At 43.8% G+C, this 16,616-nt stretch overlaps 1 protein-coding gene and 1 long non-coding RNA gene across 4 annotated transcripts in view; one reads left to right on the top strand and one right to left on the bottom strand.

Annotated features, from left to right (window-relative positions):
• The first annotated feature begins 343 nt into the window (after window positions 1-343).
• Window positions 344-16,616, top strand: part of LOC119769430 (innexin inx1) — a 112,781-nt gene continuing 96,508 nt past the window's right edge. For both annotated transcript variants that reach the window (XM_038261831.1, XM_038261829.1), the window contains exon 1: window positions 344-465. The gene's annotated coding sequence lies outside the window, so the exon portion shown is untranslated. The remainder of the gene's footprint in view (window positions 466-16,616) is intronic.
• On the bottom strand, window positions 1,595-3,511 carry LOC119769435. 2 transcript variants are annotated; one of them, XR_005278349.1, is made up of 6 exons: window positions 3,293-3,511; window positions 3,134-3,205; window positions 2,962-3,062; window positions 2,809-2,894; window positions 2,673-2,753; window positions 1,595-2,614 (listed from the first exon to the last, which is right to left on the bottom strand). It is a non-coding gene; the product is annotated as an uncharacterized LOC119769435 (long non-coding RNA). The 2 variants fall into 2 exon arrangements; XR_005278350.1 differs by having other exon boundaries at window positions 3,134-3,202.

The raw sequence follows: 16,616 nt of genomic DNA, 5'->3' as shown, positions 1-16,616 counted from the left end.
AGCAACATCTAAACTTAGAAACATGTACCCTCCCTGTAAAGGCTTATGAATTGATCTCAGTTGAAAGGTTCTCCAAATCTCTGAATTGCAAATGTAACATCCTGGAGCAGAACTGTTAAATTCTAATAAAAACACAATTGAATTTAAATTACAAAAAAAATCCTCTTTACATGTCTGTTCTTAAATTGAAAAGAATTCTTGAAATAGGTGCAGAAAACTATTCAAAAAATATATGTTTCAACCTTTTCCTTTAAAATTTGTGTCAAGATTTGGAAGCCAGATAAATCAAATATTTTGTTACTTGAGAAATGGACGGTAGAGGGGTTTCGATGAGATTTTATTGTGCGATTGTGTGTGTACATTGAGCTTGTTAACTCAATAATCATTTGAAACGTGGAATGCTGCGAGCACAGAAGATCACTTTAATTTTAGTGCACGAATGGAAGCTTCTCTTTTCAAAGACTAGTAAGTTTGTTAATATAAGTTGGTGTCTTAACAAAATTAAATTGGTTGCATGATTATAGTAAGATTGTAACTATAACAATCACATTTTTAGATACATTTTCAGTGTAATGCGGTACCACCATAAGTACGATTAATTGATAATAATGTTCGGGATAGCGGTCAAAAGGACAGAAATCAGCAAAACAACAATAATACAATTCAAACTATTTGCATGTTAGGGGAAAATCTCGTATCTTTGGCAGGTTAAGCACTCGCTCCTAACTCCATCCAATTTGCTGATTTTCACTATTTAAACAACTAATTTTGCAACACTTTTGATAGAAACTTGCTTGCTCACTTTTTATTGAGCTATTTATCACTCGATTTCAGTTGAAAACGCTTTTAATGAGCTTTAATTGAATGTCAAAGTTGTGACCTGCCAACATTAGAGGCACGCTGGAATTAGATGCTGTTCCCCTACTAGCTTCATGCCAATACGATATTTTTAAATGAACGCTGTATGAGGGTTTTTTAAATGCCTACTTCAACTTATTGTTTATCATAACTAGATTCTTTAGAAATAGTGCAAGCAAAATCATTTATTTATTTTCAACATGTAGTACTATTGACCTGTGGTCATAAATAAGTAGTGTGCGTGTGTTTGGGACTTACAAAAACCTCGTAAACACTTTAGCGAGAGAGGCTGGGTTGTGCCGATTGTCTACCGTCCATACACTTTACGTTTTGAGTTATAAAAAAGCATAGGAGCAATTCTCTACGAAATCGGTCTTTTTTTAGAATTTTAATTTTTGTATTTTTTAATCCGACTGAAACTTTTTTGGTGCCTTCGGTATGCCCAAAGAAGCCATTTTGCATCATTAGTTTGTCCATATAATTTTCCATACAAATTTGGCAGCTGTCCATACAAAAATGATGTATGAACATTCAAAAATCTGTATCTTTTGAAGAAATTTTTGATCGATTTGGTGTCTTCGGCAAAGTTGTAAATCATTGACCGAGTTATGATTTTCATACCATGAAAAGGTGTTTGTAAACAAAGTTGAGTTAATATTCTTACCATTTTTTTATTGATGATTTTAACATTGTAAAACTGTGCTTTAAGTCTCAATTTCCACAACAACTGGTTGTTTGGGTGCCGTTTACCAACCGGATTGAAAAGTGCAGTTAATTTGTTCGGAGCTTAACAAGAAATTCGCGGAGCAAATTTTGCTATCTTTTGATCAGCAGAATGAGCGCTTTGTGTCATGGCTGCTCCAATGAACTGGGAGCCGGCCGAACAGTTGAATGCCGTGTTTTTTGCAGTGCAGTTTTCCATCTCAAATGTACAAGCACGACTGAGTCGCTGCTAAAAGAGATGGCAAAAAACAAACAAACATTCTGGCTATGTCCTTCATGCACTCGTTTGATGAATGACATTCGGTTCCGTAAGTCTGTGAAGCTTGCCAGTGAGGCTGGTCAGGATCAAAACCAGGAGGATCGCTCCACAATTGTCGAGCTTCTCAAGACCGAGATCATGCCAGAGTTGAAGAAGGAGATCCAGGCTAACTTCTCCAGGCTCATTAACTCAAGTACGATGACTCCGAAGTCGAACAGGCTGCCACCTCTTCCTCCAAGGAAACTCACCGTCTTCGACAATGGGCCCGGTGACAAGTTAGCTGGTCCTAGTCGCAACAGAAAGTCGAAGTTCTGGCTGTACTTGGCCAGAATTTCCAACGACGTCACAGTGGACCAAATCTCGGCTTTTGCCAAATCCCGATTGGCTACAGACGAGGTTGAGGTGTTCCTTTTGGTGGCAAAGGGGGTTGATGTTTCAAGAATGAGGACAATCTCGTTCAAGGTGGGCATTGCTTCGGAGCTTAAGGATAAGGCAATGTCGGCCGAAACCTGGCCAAGGGGTGTTTATTTTCGTGAGTTCGAGGAACGTAGTGTTGCTTCTGCGGATTTTGCGACTAATTTTAAACCGGTGGACCCCCCGAAAAGTCCTGGATTGCAGAACCAGAACGGCTCAGCGCCGCCGGAAGTCGAAGTGACACCGATGGAGCCAGGCGACAAGGACAACTTGTCGGAGTCAGACGAAGAAACACCAGAGAAGTCACCCACGGATCTGACGAAGCCGGTCAGCGACGACGACTCCAAAATGTCCGAATAGCTGCAACAAACCGCGATTCTGTTAGCAATGCTTTAGCAACCAGTAACGAATCGCTTACCTCTGCCCTTTCTAAACATGTCGTGTATGTTCCGGTTATTGAATGTGCCCGTAGTACGAATTGTGAACCTGTAAATACAACCTGCACGAGCTATGTCAACACTAACGTCGAGAGTACTAGCTTTTATGTATATTACCAGAATGTCAACAGTATTCGTAGTGCAGATCGTATGCACACTGTGTTTATGTCCTCGTTGGAGCTTGATTTTGATGCCTATGCTTTCTGTGAAATAAATTTGGAAACATCAATTATGGATTCCATGGTATTCCCTGAATGTTTCAAAGTTTACCGTTGCGACCGCTCAGTTGCCAATTCCGACAAAAAGTCTGGAGGAGGAGTTTTGATCGCCGTCCACAGGCGGTTTAACAGCAATATTATTCGCGAATCAATCTGCAATGAAATTATATCGGTCAAAGTGGTAGTTGGAAGCACTTGCATTTTACTCTGCTGTGTTTACATACCTCCTGATTCAGATTTACGGCGTTATTCGTCTTACGCCGAAGATATCCGTCTTGCTGCTGATCTTTTACCTGCTGATACAACAAAGTACGTTATTGGAGATTTCAATCTTAAACACACATCGTGGGTTAAAGAAAATGACCGGGATCTTCATTACTTACCAATCCAAGTGCGCCTACCAGAGGAGGCTGTCTTTGTCGATGACATGGCGGCTCAATGTTTGCTACAGATGTGTGGTATACCAAATCAAAACAATCGATTTCTGGACTTATTGTTTACGAACGACTGTGAAAGCTGCCAACTGGAGGTGAGTGAGCCACTTATACGTCAAGAAATTCACCACAATGCGATGACACTTTCAATCGACAACTAAAGGTCGTAACAAAGTCCGAAGAAGCAAAATATAGAAAATTTTCTCAGCTTTTCAAAAATATTTTTTCCAAAAGTGTGCAAACATGTGCACTATTTGAAAAAAATAAAAGACTGCGACTATTTTCAAAAAAGTCACCTAAATATGGATTTAACTTGAAAACGGTGCACTTTATGAAAATTTCACTAAAGTACTATTTGATTGAAAATTTGATTTTACATCGAAAAATGAAGTTGAAAAATTTTTGCGACCAATATTTCGATTTTTTGAAAAAATCAGTATTGATTCAAAAATTCATAACTCGCTCAAAGATTTTTTGCACAACCTGGAAATTTCTGAAAAGTTGGCATTTTATGTCCTCTTAAACATATCAAAAAATAAAAAAATTAAAAATAGTGTTTTTGCAAATCAAGTTTTAGTAATAAAAAGTTCAATAAAAAATCACCAATTTTTTTTTACCGTGTATCATCTTTTTCCAGTGTAGTCCGTATCCATACCTACAACTTTGCCGAAGACATCAAATCGATCAAAAAATTCCTTCAAAATATACAGATTTTTGAATTTTCATACATCATTTTTGTATGGACAGGTGCCAAATTTGTATGGAAAATTATATGGACAAACTAATGATGCAAAATGGCTTCTTTGGGCATACCAAAAGCACCAAAAAGTTTCAGTCGGATTAAAAAATACAAAAAATTGAATTACCGAAATCCTAGAGAACTGTTCATAGGTCATCGCTTTTTTATTCCACAATTTATTTATTTCAGTTGCAATTGGCGATAATGAGTCGATATCTCAATACGATAAATTACAAAGAGGATTTTTTTCATAGCTTATTTTTATTAGGTCCTTTCAGGTGCTGTGACCAGGTTAGGACCGAGGATCAAAAGTACAAAAAATAATTTAAAAAAAAATAAAAATATCGTCTTAGATGATCATTTTCTCGTGCCATGTGTCAGCAAGTGTGCGATCACATCAATCTGTTCCTCGGATGTCTTGCACTGCCTCAAGCGAACTCTGTACTCTCGGAAAATGGACCATAGCTCCGACTCGCTGTACAGCTTCGGTTCGCCTTGATCCTCCTTCGGGGTTGCACCGGCGCCGGCGCCAGTATTATCTGGACTTCTTCCTGCGGGACGAGGATGCTTTTCTTCCGTCCCGACGGACGGCAGCGGAGGAAAATCCGCCGCGGTGAACGCGGCTCCTGCCGTAGTCTGTTTGTCCTTCTTCCATGCTGGCGGCTTCGGCGTGGACGCCTGCTGCCTCGACTGGATGAACTGCGCACGTTTGGGACAGCTGGGGTCCAGACCCTCGTGAGATCCAGAGCAGTTGACACACTTCTTGGCTTCCGTTTCTTCTGCTTTGCACTTTTCCGTGCTGTGGGCACCCCACAGCTGCTGCACCTGGGCTTGAGATGGCAGTTACTGGTTCCGTGACCGAACTGCAAGCAGTTCTTGCACTGGGTCACGTGCGGTTCTTTGTTCCGGTAGGCCACCCACCGGACGACGACTGGTCCCACTTTCTTTACCTTGCTACTCAACTCCTTCAGACTGGTGTGCCCCTTGGGGAAGAGCACGATGAAAGGCGTCTCATCGATGGCGGGAAGCTGCTGCTTCCGCCTGATGGCGTGTACTGCCAAGACGTCAGCTGATGTTACGTCTTGAGCAGCTCCTTGATGTAATCCGGTTCCACTTTCGGGAGACCTCGCATTACTACCCGGTGCGGTCTCGCACTGCGCTTTCCGTGCGTGTAGAACTGCACCTTGTTCTTCTTCAGGTGAGCTTGCACCGTGTCGAAGTCGTCGCTCGAGAAGCACGTAATTTTGGTGCCGTTCCGCGTTTGTGTTCCGGCTGGACATCACAAGTCAACATCACCTTCGCAAGGCGGGCGAAGCTAGTTTCTTTCACCACCAGCGGCAGCTGCTTCTTCTCCTCGGCCGACTTGCCGGGTGCTGGTACCACATGGGTGGTTTTTCTGCTGCTGGGTTCGCATTGTTGTTGTTGTTGCTCTTCTCCGTTAGCGGGCTGAACTTGTTGTTGCTGAGCAGTTTCTCCACTTCCTGGCCATTGCCGTCGTTGATCTCCTCCTTAGCCTTCCTGCGCCGAACCTTGATCACGGAACGAAATTCGCCCCCGTCCTCTCCTCCTCCTTCGGAGTCTTCCACCTCCATGCCCGTCACCGCCTGCTTTTTGGGTTGGAACCCGTCCGGTTTCTCCCACACACTTTTCTTCATGGCCGCGTTCCAGTAGAACGGCCTTCCATCCTCAGTTCTATGCTCCGTCCACTCACTCTCCGCCGTCGGCGAAAGTTAAAAAAAACACCGTCAAAAACGCGCTAAGCTCCAATCAAAGGACACACGTCTGCTCTGGGCGAGCTGTCAAACTGGAATGATAGAAAGAGGGATGATAGCCGAAAACATGGAGTTAAACTTTCGGAGCTGTCATGATAAATTTTAAAGAAGCTTGACAGAAAGTTTAGCTCCATGTTGCACTATTTGACCTTAACATTTCAAAAGGCATCATGTACATTTGGCACTTTCTGGGTTATTGCATATTCTGATAGTACTCCTAATAAGCTACCTCTCGACCAAAAATGAGCAAAAGTTACTTCAGTAAAGTCTGATGATTTTAAATAAAATAACATAAACAAAATCTCCGCCAGTCCCTGTTTATATAGCCCTATCAACCTGTCAAACAAAAGAACCTCGTGACGAAAAAAAAGCATCATGCAAAAAGCGCAATGTACATTTGGCGAAGAAAAGCGAATCATAACAAAGCGTCCCCCTCAATGACAGCAGGGATACCCGGTCATCTCGATGAAAATGTTCAAAAGTTCTTGTGGTGAAAACAAGTTACTACTGCCTTCATCCGTTGATGCTGGTTGGTTTGCCCTCGGCTGCTGACTGAAGCCTGGAGGTGTTGGGGCCGAGCCTTCCTGCCCAACACAGAGATTGTTAACGAGGAGTTCGCTGGGTCGTTTCCTGTGGTCCTGTTCCTCGTCCGGGTCGTAAATCCTTGGGGAACTTGGTTGGTCACTTCTTGGGGTTGTTCGAGGCTCTAGTCCGACCGTAGAGCCAGTAAAACACACGTATAACACCAAACACGTATATTTATTCAATTCAATTCAATTCAATGTTTATTTGTTGTGCTAATCAGAATACAATTTGCTTAACTAATAACAGAATGCAGAGTTTTGGAGATCCTTACAACTACAAATAAATTCAAGTATAATCAATTGGATGAAATAAATTCAGTTTCAGACGGTTAAGCGAGAGCAGAAAAAAACTTTCTAAAATAACTGCTACTATTACTATGGAAAGAGAAGGAGGATAGGAAAGCTTAAATATATATCACAGAAAAAAAAATCAGTTCGTTACTGAAGGCGAAAACTGTTCCACAGTGTGTGAGCTTGCACCTATGCAGGGCATAGGTACTTCCCCATCAGCTCTTGCAGCGCGAAGAACTGCTCCAGCTTGTTTCGGCAAGTGTTGAGTCGCGTAAACATGTCCCTCGCAAGGGAGAGGAATTCGGTGAGGGTGAATAAATCACCATCACTGTTGCTGTCCGGGGTTGGACCGTTTGCGGTAGCCGCCACGCTGGCGTAAGTACGCCCGAATCCAGGAGGATTCGTTTGACGGGGTTCGGTCGAGGGTTGACCTGGCGAAGTCCTTGAGGAATGTGGTGCTGGCTTTTTCCTCTTTTCCAGCGCCTCGAGGTAGGTCTTCCTAGCGGTGCACCCGCGGTAATTGGCAGTGTGGTTACCGTCACAGTTAGCACACTTCATTTTTCGCTTGTTCTGCTCGGCTTGGTTGTCCTTTCCCAGGGATGCTTTCTTGGGCAGCGTGTATGTAGCCGTGAGGTGAGCTGCGCTGCACTTGACACACTTCGGCGCCAAAGTGCAGTTCCGGGAACCGTGTCCAAAACGTTGGCATCGGTGACATTGGGCAGCATCGGAAGGCCGCTTACTGAAGTATCTCCAGCTCACCATGAATCCTTCCAGCGATTTAACTTTGCGCAGGTCCTGGATCTTAACGGAACCGCGTTCGAAGTACAGCAGCCAGAGAATCTGGTCTCCGACCTCGGTTACCTTATGCGAGAGCACTTTAGCTTCTCGCGGATAAATATTTTTTTTCGCGAGAATTACATCCACGAACTCCTTGGGTGGCACTAGGATGGAGAACCCAGTCACCACTACCTTGACCGGAAGGTTTTCCGGCGAATCATGCGTGTAGTACAGAATGTTTGCATCTTTCAGCGTTTTCTGCACTTTTTCGAAACGCGGACGATCTCGCGTGATGATGTTTACGGACGACTTATTAATACGCATGAGGTATTGACAGTCGGCATCCGCTAATGCCCCCTCGATTTCAACAGCCGGGCGACCAGGCACTGTAATCGGTGGCATTTTTTTGTTCGATTTTTTTCCACTTGCTCCCCCACGGTGAAGGTGCCCTTAGCCTGCGACGGTGTAGTAGTAACACCATCGCCACCACTGACGTCGTCGTCGTCGTCTTTATTGTTGTCATCAGACAACACGGCGAATCCGTTTGAGGTTAGAACCGCCGTCGAAGAAGTTCCCGGCTTGTTGGTGGACAATCCACTAGTTCCAGGTTGATCCGGTTTACCGAGTGCCACCGATCCACGCGTTCGTATGAAGCTACGGGCAGGTACGAAGTTGGATGGCAGCTTCAGCAGGTTTGTTGACCGTTTGGAGCCGGACGAGGAGGTTTTCCCGATGTTGCTGCAGGAACTAGCACGGCCACGTCCTCGAGGTGCACTCGAGTTGCTACGGCCGCGGGTGTTCCTGCCCATCGTGCGGGGAAGAACTCGCGATTAATCAACGCACTTTCACCGTAAAACGAAAAAAAATCGCGGAGCATCAACACAGGTGATGTTGCTGCGAACAGGGTAACGACCCCAATGAACACGTATATTTAAGTTTAATCACACTATATTTACAGTAGTTCTAAGTTAATCGTAGTTATTAAGTTTCCAGTATCCGACTGGTGCGCGGAACGCGCGGAGGCACCCGTGGCCTCGTTACCCGACCATGGTTCGGTTTGTACTCATCCTGACCTATCCCAAAGATCCGATAATTACCCTAAAGTGTCGTAGATTGCGTAGTAAGAGTACAATTGTATTATCTCAGAGAAGTGATCGCCTCTCCCGAGAGAGATCATTCCCTGGACCCGTGGGATGTTTGTTCTGGTCAAGTTATTGTTTTGCTGTCCTACTCTAACCTACAGTGAGGCTCCCGAGCTCCCGAACATTCTCACCCACCCTGAAATTTCCCCTGAAATTTCTGAACTCCTATTACGAAAGTTAAAATCCAAAAAAGTGTAAACAATCATGGTCAAAACTGATACAAATGTTGAAAAAATGTGTCTAAAGTTGGTGTATCTAAACCTGGTCTAAGTTAGATTGACTAAATTGCTCACCCACCGTTTGGTAACGTGGAGTGACTCAAGATAATTTGTTGACCTCCTAGTAGTTCATTCATAAAGTTTTCCTCCTCCAATTAAATGGTCCCAGTCGTGTGACTGCTTCACAGCGTCCCACCAGAGACGCCGTGCAGGTGAGATCCGTTGATAATCAGCTTCGTCCTGCCGATGTACGCTCCTGTTGGTAGTGCACCATCGAGTCCTCGACCGGATGTGCCTGTTGACGTTGACCGCCGATGCAGATGTTATTCAACACTTGTAGTCCCGCCGCGTGTCTTGATTCACCGTTGTTGTACGACGTCGGTTGACGCCGTCATCTCAGCCAGATGTCCTTGGAATCTTGCAGTGACCCCTTCACTGCCACCAGAACCGGGTTCATTGGAAAGCAGCTCGTCCGCTGCGGGTGTGCCGTGAAAGCCCCTGCTCTGCCATCCGAAAGAATCCATTTCGATGTAACCGGAGCCCATACTCCGTAGGTGTGCTCCCCTTTGCTGTGTCTCAGCAGTCGACGACTGATTGCCGAGCCCTCAGCGACGTCGCGTGTGGATGTGGTGGTTTGTAGATTCTCCAAGCGAAGTGATCGACGAAACCAATACCGTTGTATAACCTCGCGTCCTTGCGAACAGCCTTCCCCTTGACGAGGCTGAATCCCTGGTAGTTGCAGTGTATCCTCGACTGCTTGGGTTGACATCGGAACCGGACACAGGAAGTGTCGTGGGTGTGTATGCGCAGTGCTCCGTTGACTGCTTGGAGGACGGAAGTCCACTCTTCGCTTGCCCTAATGTAACCGATAATAAGTTTCGTGGTCGTACAGTTCGTCCTGGACTGCACGTGGGATGGGAGCCCGTTGCTCCGCTGGCCCGATAATTGAATCCGTAGGAACCGGAACCCTTGCTCCGTGGTGTTCGCTTTGACCTATGATTCCGCCCGTGGGAATGCTTCACCAGCTGCTCTTGCAGTGGTCACATGATCTGGCATCGTCCTTGGTGACCAGATCGCCGGTAGGTTGGCTGAGTCCAAAATCCTTCCATTGGACTACGCTGGTGTGCACGTCTCAGTGACGCAGCACTCGCGTAGGTGGGATGACCGTTTCCCGAAACCTTTGGATGACGTCCCAGTGACGTCAGCTCGCCTCTAGAGTGACCACTCCAGAGATTGCAGTGCTCCTGACTGCTTTGGGATGGGAGCCCAGTGCTCCGCTTGTCCAGGTGGGATCCTGAACCCTTGGTTGGATTGTGCAGCGCGTCCTCGGCTGCTTTGGATGGGAGCTGGGTGCTCCGCTTGTTCAGGTGGGATCCTGAACCCTTGTTTTGGGAATGTGCAGCGCTTCCTTGGCCGCTTGGGGTGGGAGCCCAGTGCTCCGCTAGTCCAGGTGGGATCCTGGACCCTGGCCTTGGATCGGTCAGTGGGTGGTGGCATTCCTTGTGGCCACGCTTGTATCCAATGCCACGTGGCGACCGTTCGCCGATCGTGATTGATGACGTCCCAGTGACGTCACTTTTGGTGAACATGGTTCAGCCTCCCTGAGCCACGCCTGCGCTCCGAACTCTGAACCCTGCCCAGAGTAGCGCCCTGTCATAACCGTCCTTGGCTACGACAAACCTTGGTAGTGTGGATTCTGCATAGCTCTAAAACGTCGCTCCTGGCAACATTCGCATCCACGACCCTGCCGTGGTAGTTGTTGAATGGCGTTTCAACTGAGATGAATGAGGTGTGTGACGTCACCATAGACGCCTGCCAGAAACAGCTTCCAGATTCCAGATGTTTCACGTGCTCGCTGTCCAGCGAGCCCTTTCCGTATTTCTCAATCGGTCGACGAGCAGCAACATGTAGAAGAGGATAGAAACGAATCTGAGTGTGTGTAGATCCGATGTCCGGCTTCGGCGGACATATACAATAGCCATCTTTACCTTATAAAACACTTGCGCGTGCCTCCTCTTCGTGCTGCGAGACGTCCCGAACCGATCCCGTTCCGATCAGTCACGTGGTGCGACCGACCAGAAGTAAACAATCTGAAGCAGCTGTTGTTTGATTGTGTGGTCCCGAGGTGTTGAGTCGGACTTGATGGTTATCCTCGCCGACTGGACTCCTGGTAGCTTGGGTTGCAAGACTTGGCGAGAGATTAAAATTGTACTCCCACGCGACTCGTCAAGCCTTGTCCAGATGTTAATAGTACGTGGACCATCTCTTAGACCATCTCCACCGGGCGCGCGCAGTAAGGATTTGGAAGCGCTCCACCATCACTCATCCCCACACCGGTCGCTCATAAACGCGCTCATAAAATAGCAGCTCGACCCTCGGTGAACAGCGGGTGACCAAATTTAGTCACCCGCTAGTAGCGCGCACAAATATTTGACATCTGCTTGAAGTGAAAGGAGAATCGAGATTTTTTTTTTTTTGAAATGGACTTTTTTTGGTACCACGGAACTAGACATTGATAATGGACATTTTCATTGGGCTGGCCACAACCCGGATTGACCCAGATTCCCCGGGGGATGTTCCGTTGAGCTTACATTGGCGGTACCAATGAATATGAACAATGTTGGTGTCAAACTTCAAGATTTTTCAAATCGCGTATGAACATTTCGAAAATGGACATTGCGAGTGGACTTGCCACAACCCGAATTGGTCCCAGTTCCCCCGGGGATGTTCCGCTGAGCGGACATTGGCGACACCGAATGAATATGGGCAATATTGGTGTCAAACTTCACGGTTTTCAAAATCACATATGAAAATTACGAAAACTGACATTTTAAACGGACTGGCCACAACCCGGATGGTTCCGGGTTCCCCGGAGGATGTTCCGTTGGAGGGACATTGGCGGCACCGTATGAATATGGGCAATATTGGTGTCAAATTCAAAATTTACAAAATCACATATGACAATTTATGAAAATGGATATTTTCAACAAACTGGCCACAATCCGGATGGTTCTGGGTTCCCCGGGGGATGTTCCGTTGGAGGGACATTGGCGGCACCGTATCAATATGGGCAATATTGGTGTCAAACTTCACGATTTTCAAAATCTCATATGAAAATTACGAAAATGGACATTTGCAACGAACTGGCCACAACCCGCATGGTTCCGGGTTCCCCGGAGGATGTTCCGTTGGAGGGACATTAGCGGCACCGTATGAATATGGCCAATATTGGTGTCAAATTCACAATTTTCAAAATCACATATGACAATTTATGAAAATGGATATTTTCAACGAACTGGCCACAAGCCGGATGGTTCTGGGCTCCCCGGGGGATGTTCCGTTGGAGGGACATTGGCGGCACCGTATGAATATGGGCAATATTGGTGTCAAACTTCACGATTTTCAAAATCACATAAGAAAATTACGAAAACTGACATTTTAAACGGACTGGCCACAACCCGGATGGATCTGGGCTCCCCGGGAGATGTTCCGTTGGAGGGACATTGGCGGCACCGATGAATATGGGCAATATTGGTGTTAAATTTCACGACTTTCAAAATCACATATGGAAATTAAGAAAATGGACATTGTGAGTGGACTGGCCACAATCCGAATTGATTCGGGTTCCCCGGGGGATGTTCTGTTGGAGGGACTTTGATGGCACCGTATGAATATGGGCAATATTGGTGTTAAATTTCAAGATTTTCAAAATCACATATGGAAATTACGAAAATTGACATTGTGAGTGGACTGGCCACAACCCGAATTGATCTGGGTTCCCGCAGGGATGTTCCGTTGCACGGAGATTGGCGGCACCGATTTTTCAAATCGCGTATGAACATTTCGAAAATGGACATTGCGAGTGGACTTGCCACAACCCGAATTGGTCCCAGTTCCCCCGGGGATGTTCCGCTGAGCGGACATTGGCGACACCGAATGAATATGGGCAATATTGGTGTTAAAATTCACGATTTTCAATATCACATATGAAAATTACGAAAATTGACATTTGCAGCGAACTGGCCACAACCCGGATGGTTCCGGGTTCCCCTGACAATGTTTGGTTGAAGGGACATTGAAGGAATTATTTTTTTGAATTAATTTAAATTGTGAGTGGATGCCGGGACCCGTGGTGTAGGGGTAAGCGTAGTTGCCTCTCACCCAGTCGGCCTGGGTTCGATCCCAGACGGTCCCGATGGCATTTTTCGAGACGAGATTTGTCTGATCACGCCTTCCGTCGGACGGGAAGTAAATGTTGGCCCTGGTTTAACCTAGAGGTTAGGTCGATAGCTCAGTCCAGGTGTAGGAGTCGTCTCCCTGGGTCCTGTCTTGGTGGAGTCGCTTGTTTATTCATTTGTGCCGATAATGTCCCTTCAACGAAACATACTCCGCGGAACTCGGACTGATGCAGTTTGTGACGAATAAACTTAATATGTTCATTTTCGTAATTTCGATAGGTGATTTTGAAAATCGTGAAGTTTGACATCAACATGTTCATATGATACCGCCATATCCTTTCAATGAAACTTCCCCCGGGAAACCCGGAACTACCTGGGTTGTGGCCAGTCCACTCAAAATATCAGTTTTCGTAATTTAAATGTGATTTTGAAAATCGTGAAGTTTGACACCAATATTGCCCATATTCACACTGTGCCACCAATGTCCGCTCAACGGAACATCCCCGCGGGAACCCGGACCAATTCGTGTTGTGGCCAATCCACTGAAAATGTTTATTTTCGTTATTTTCATATGTGCCGCCAATGTCCCTCAAATGGAACATCCCCCGGGGAACCCGGAACCGTCCGGGTTCTGGCCAGTCCGTTAAAAATGTCAGTTTTTGCAAATTGTGAATTTTGACACCAATATTGCCCATATTCATACGGTGCCACCTATGTCCCTACAACGGAACATCCTCCGGGGAAACCGAAACCATCCGGGTTGTGGCCAGTTCGCTGCAAATGTCCATTTTCGTAATTTTCATATGTGATTTTGAAAATCGTGAAGTTTGTCACCAATATTGTCCATATTTATACGGTGTCGCCAATGTCCCTCCAACGGAACATCCCCCGGGGAACCCGGACCAATCCAGGTTGCGGCCAATCAAGTTTTTTTTTGAAAATAATTACTTCTGGCTTTGAAGATTTTGGCAAATTGGTCATGCCAATAAATTAAAACAAATTTTATATCGAAACGTCAAAATAAGCTGATACTCACCCCCGGTGGGGTTGGCTGTAACTATTTTAAGAACCCGTTTTATCAACGACCGGTGTGGGAAGGGTGACTAAACTAAAATAGTAGCGCTGTGGGTGAACAAAATAGTCACTCAGTTATGTGCGCACCGGTGGAGATGCTCTTACAGTCGGTCCCAGTTAAGCCAGTGATTGAGTCTGACGAGAAATGTTATGCTGCAACCTCTCCAATCCGATCCTCCTGTCCATCAGCAATCGAGCAGAGAAACCTTCAGCTGCACGAAGTGTGTCCGTTGTCCCAGGACACCCAATAGTCACCGTTGCGCAGAACATAGCCATCGACCGTCCGTCAATGAGCGTGAATTCCAGATCTGCGTCTCCATTCAGCGACCATTCATTGAACCGTGTTTGCGGCCACGTGAGGACCATTCCTCAGCAGCGCAATTCGGACATCGTAGAGTATTGTTTCCGCAGAAAGTTGGGAAAAGTTGGTGTTAGTACATTGCCATTCATGCTTCGGCCAGACACATACACTCGATTTGTAGTAATTACCTTTGGAAGTAAAGGATTTCCCTCGTTGAGTGTGTGTGACCGAGCTGCCTTGGTGTAGTGATGATCGTTCCTTATCCAAACGATGTCACACTCTCGCAGTCCCTTGCGATCATGCGATGACGATCACGTGCTGCAGTAGGTTGGCACACGAGTAGTAGTGCACAATGTCCAGACCAGTGTACTGTATGTAGATCCCGAGCCGTGTAACCAATACGGCAACCTTCCGAGTAGTGATGGTGATGCGATGAACTTCCAAGTGGTGGTAATCCAAACGATCTTGATGATCTGCGTGATCGCGTAACCTCCGTACCGATTCCACATCGACGACGATCACTCGATGCGGGCGTGTAGTGGTGTTTTGCGAGATGAAAATTGGTGTTAGAACCGAGTAGTTGCTTGCTTCGGCATGCGACATATACTGAACTAATATTTACCTGGAAAACTGACTACCGCGCAGCTTCAGTATTGTCCGAGTTGGGTTGGTTTAGTACGACCTCCCTCCAGATCCGTAACAGCTCCCGATTAACTGTCCCAGAAGCAGCAAATCCGTGTTGTCCCAGATTCAACTCGATCTCGTTTGGTCCAAGATGATAAGTTGAAGTTCGACGGGGAATCCAAATCCCGCAAATCGACCAGAAGCAGGGGCGCCGACTAGTCCAAAATGTTGGGGGGGCACGGTTGTTTTCCGAAATCGATAAGTAAGAGTGGCTTTAGATGTTAATGTTTCTTGTATATCACGAATTTTGAAATTTTATTACGATGTGATACGATTTTTTTTCATCCGGAATTATTTTTTTTTAGAAAATAATAATTTATTAAAACGTGATTGAGAATGTTAATTAGGGGGATTTTTTTATATGTTTGAAGGGCGAATTCCTTCTCATAGGCATATTGTCACTTATTTTCTAGAAGTAGCAGTCAATAATAAAAATAATCAGATATTTAGAAATTCAACAATACAAATACTCTAAAAATAAAAATAAAAGTAAAAAGCCAAAATTTAGTTCTTCAGAAATAAAAAAAAAACTACACATTTAAAAAAACATCTATTTTTCAAATCTGCAATTTCGAAAAAAAAACACAAAATTCAATATTCCAACAAAAAAAAATAATAGTATAAAAATTCTAGGGTTAAATAAACTCATGGCCTGAAAATGTTAAGAAATCAAAAGCAGGAAATCAGAAATTTAATCAATCAGTAATTTAGAAATAAAAATAAAATTCAATGTTTAAATAAATCGAAAATTTAAAAATAATGCTTTTGACAACAAATATTTTTTTAAGAATTTAAGAATTTAAGAATTTAAGAATTTAAGAATTTAAGAATTTAAGAATTTAAGAATTTAAGAATTTAAGAATTTAAGAATTTAAGAATTTAAGAATTTAAGAATTTAAGAATTTAAGAATTTAAGAATTTAAGAATTTAAGAATTCAAGAATTCAAGAATTCAAGAATTCAAGAATTTAAGAATTTAAGAATTTAAGAATTTAAGAATTTAAGAATTTAAGAATTTAAGAATTTAAGAATTTAAGAATTTAAGAATTTAAGAATTTAAGAATTTAAGAATTTAAGAATTTAAGAATTTAATTTAAGAATTTAAGAATTTAAGAATTTAAGAATTTAAGAATTTAAGAATTTAAGAATTTAAGAATTTAAGAATTTAAGAATTTAAGAATTTAAGAATTTAAGAATTTAAGAATTTAAGAATTTAAGAATTTAAGAATTTAAGAATTTAAGAATTTAAGAATTTAAGAATTTAAGAATTTAAGAATTTAAGAATTTAAGAATTTAAGAATTTAAGAATTTAAGAATTTAAGAATTTAAGAATTTAAGAATTTAAGAATTTAAGAATTTAAGAATTTAAGAATTTAAGAATTTAAGAATTTAAGAATTTAAGAATTTAAGAATTTAAGAATTTAAGAATTTAAGAATTTAAGAATTTAAGAATTTAAGAATTTAAGAATTTAAGAATTTAAGAATTTAAGAATTTAAGAATTTAAGAATTTAAG

The sequence above is a fragment of the Culex quinquefasciatus genome, chromosome 3 (genome assembly GCF_015732765.1).
Source record: "Culex quinquefasciatus strain JHB chromosome 3, VPISU_Cqui_1.0_pri_paternal, whole genome shotgun sequence".
NCBI lineage: Eukaryota > Metazoa > Arthropoda > Insecta > Diptera > Culicidae > Culex > Culex quinquefasciatus.
This window is presented reverse-complemented; position numbering and strand designations above follow the sequence as displayed.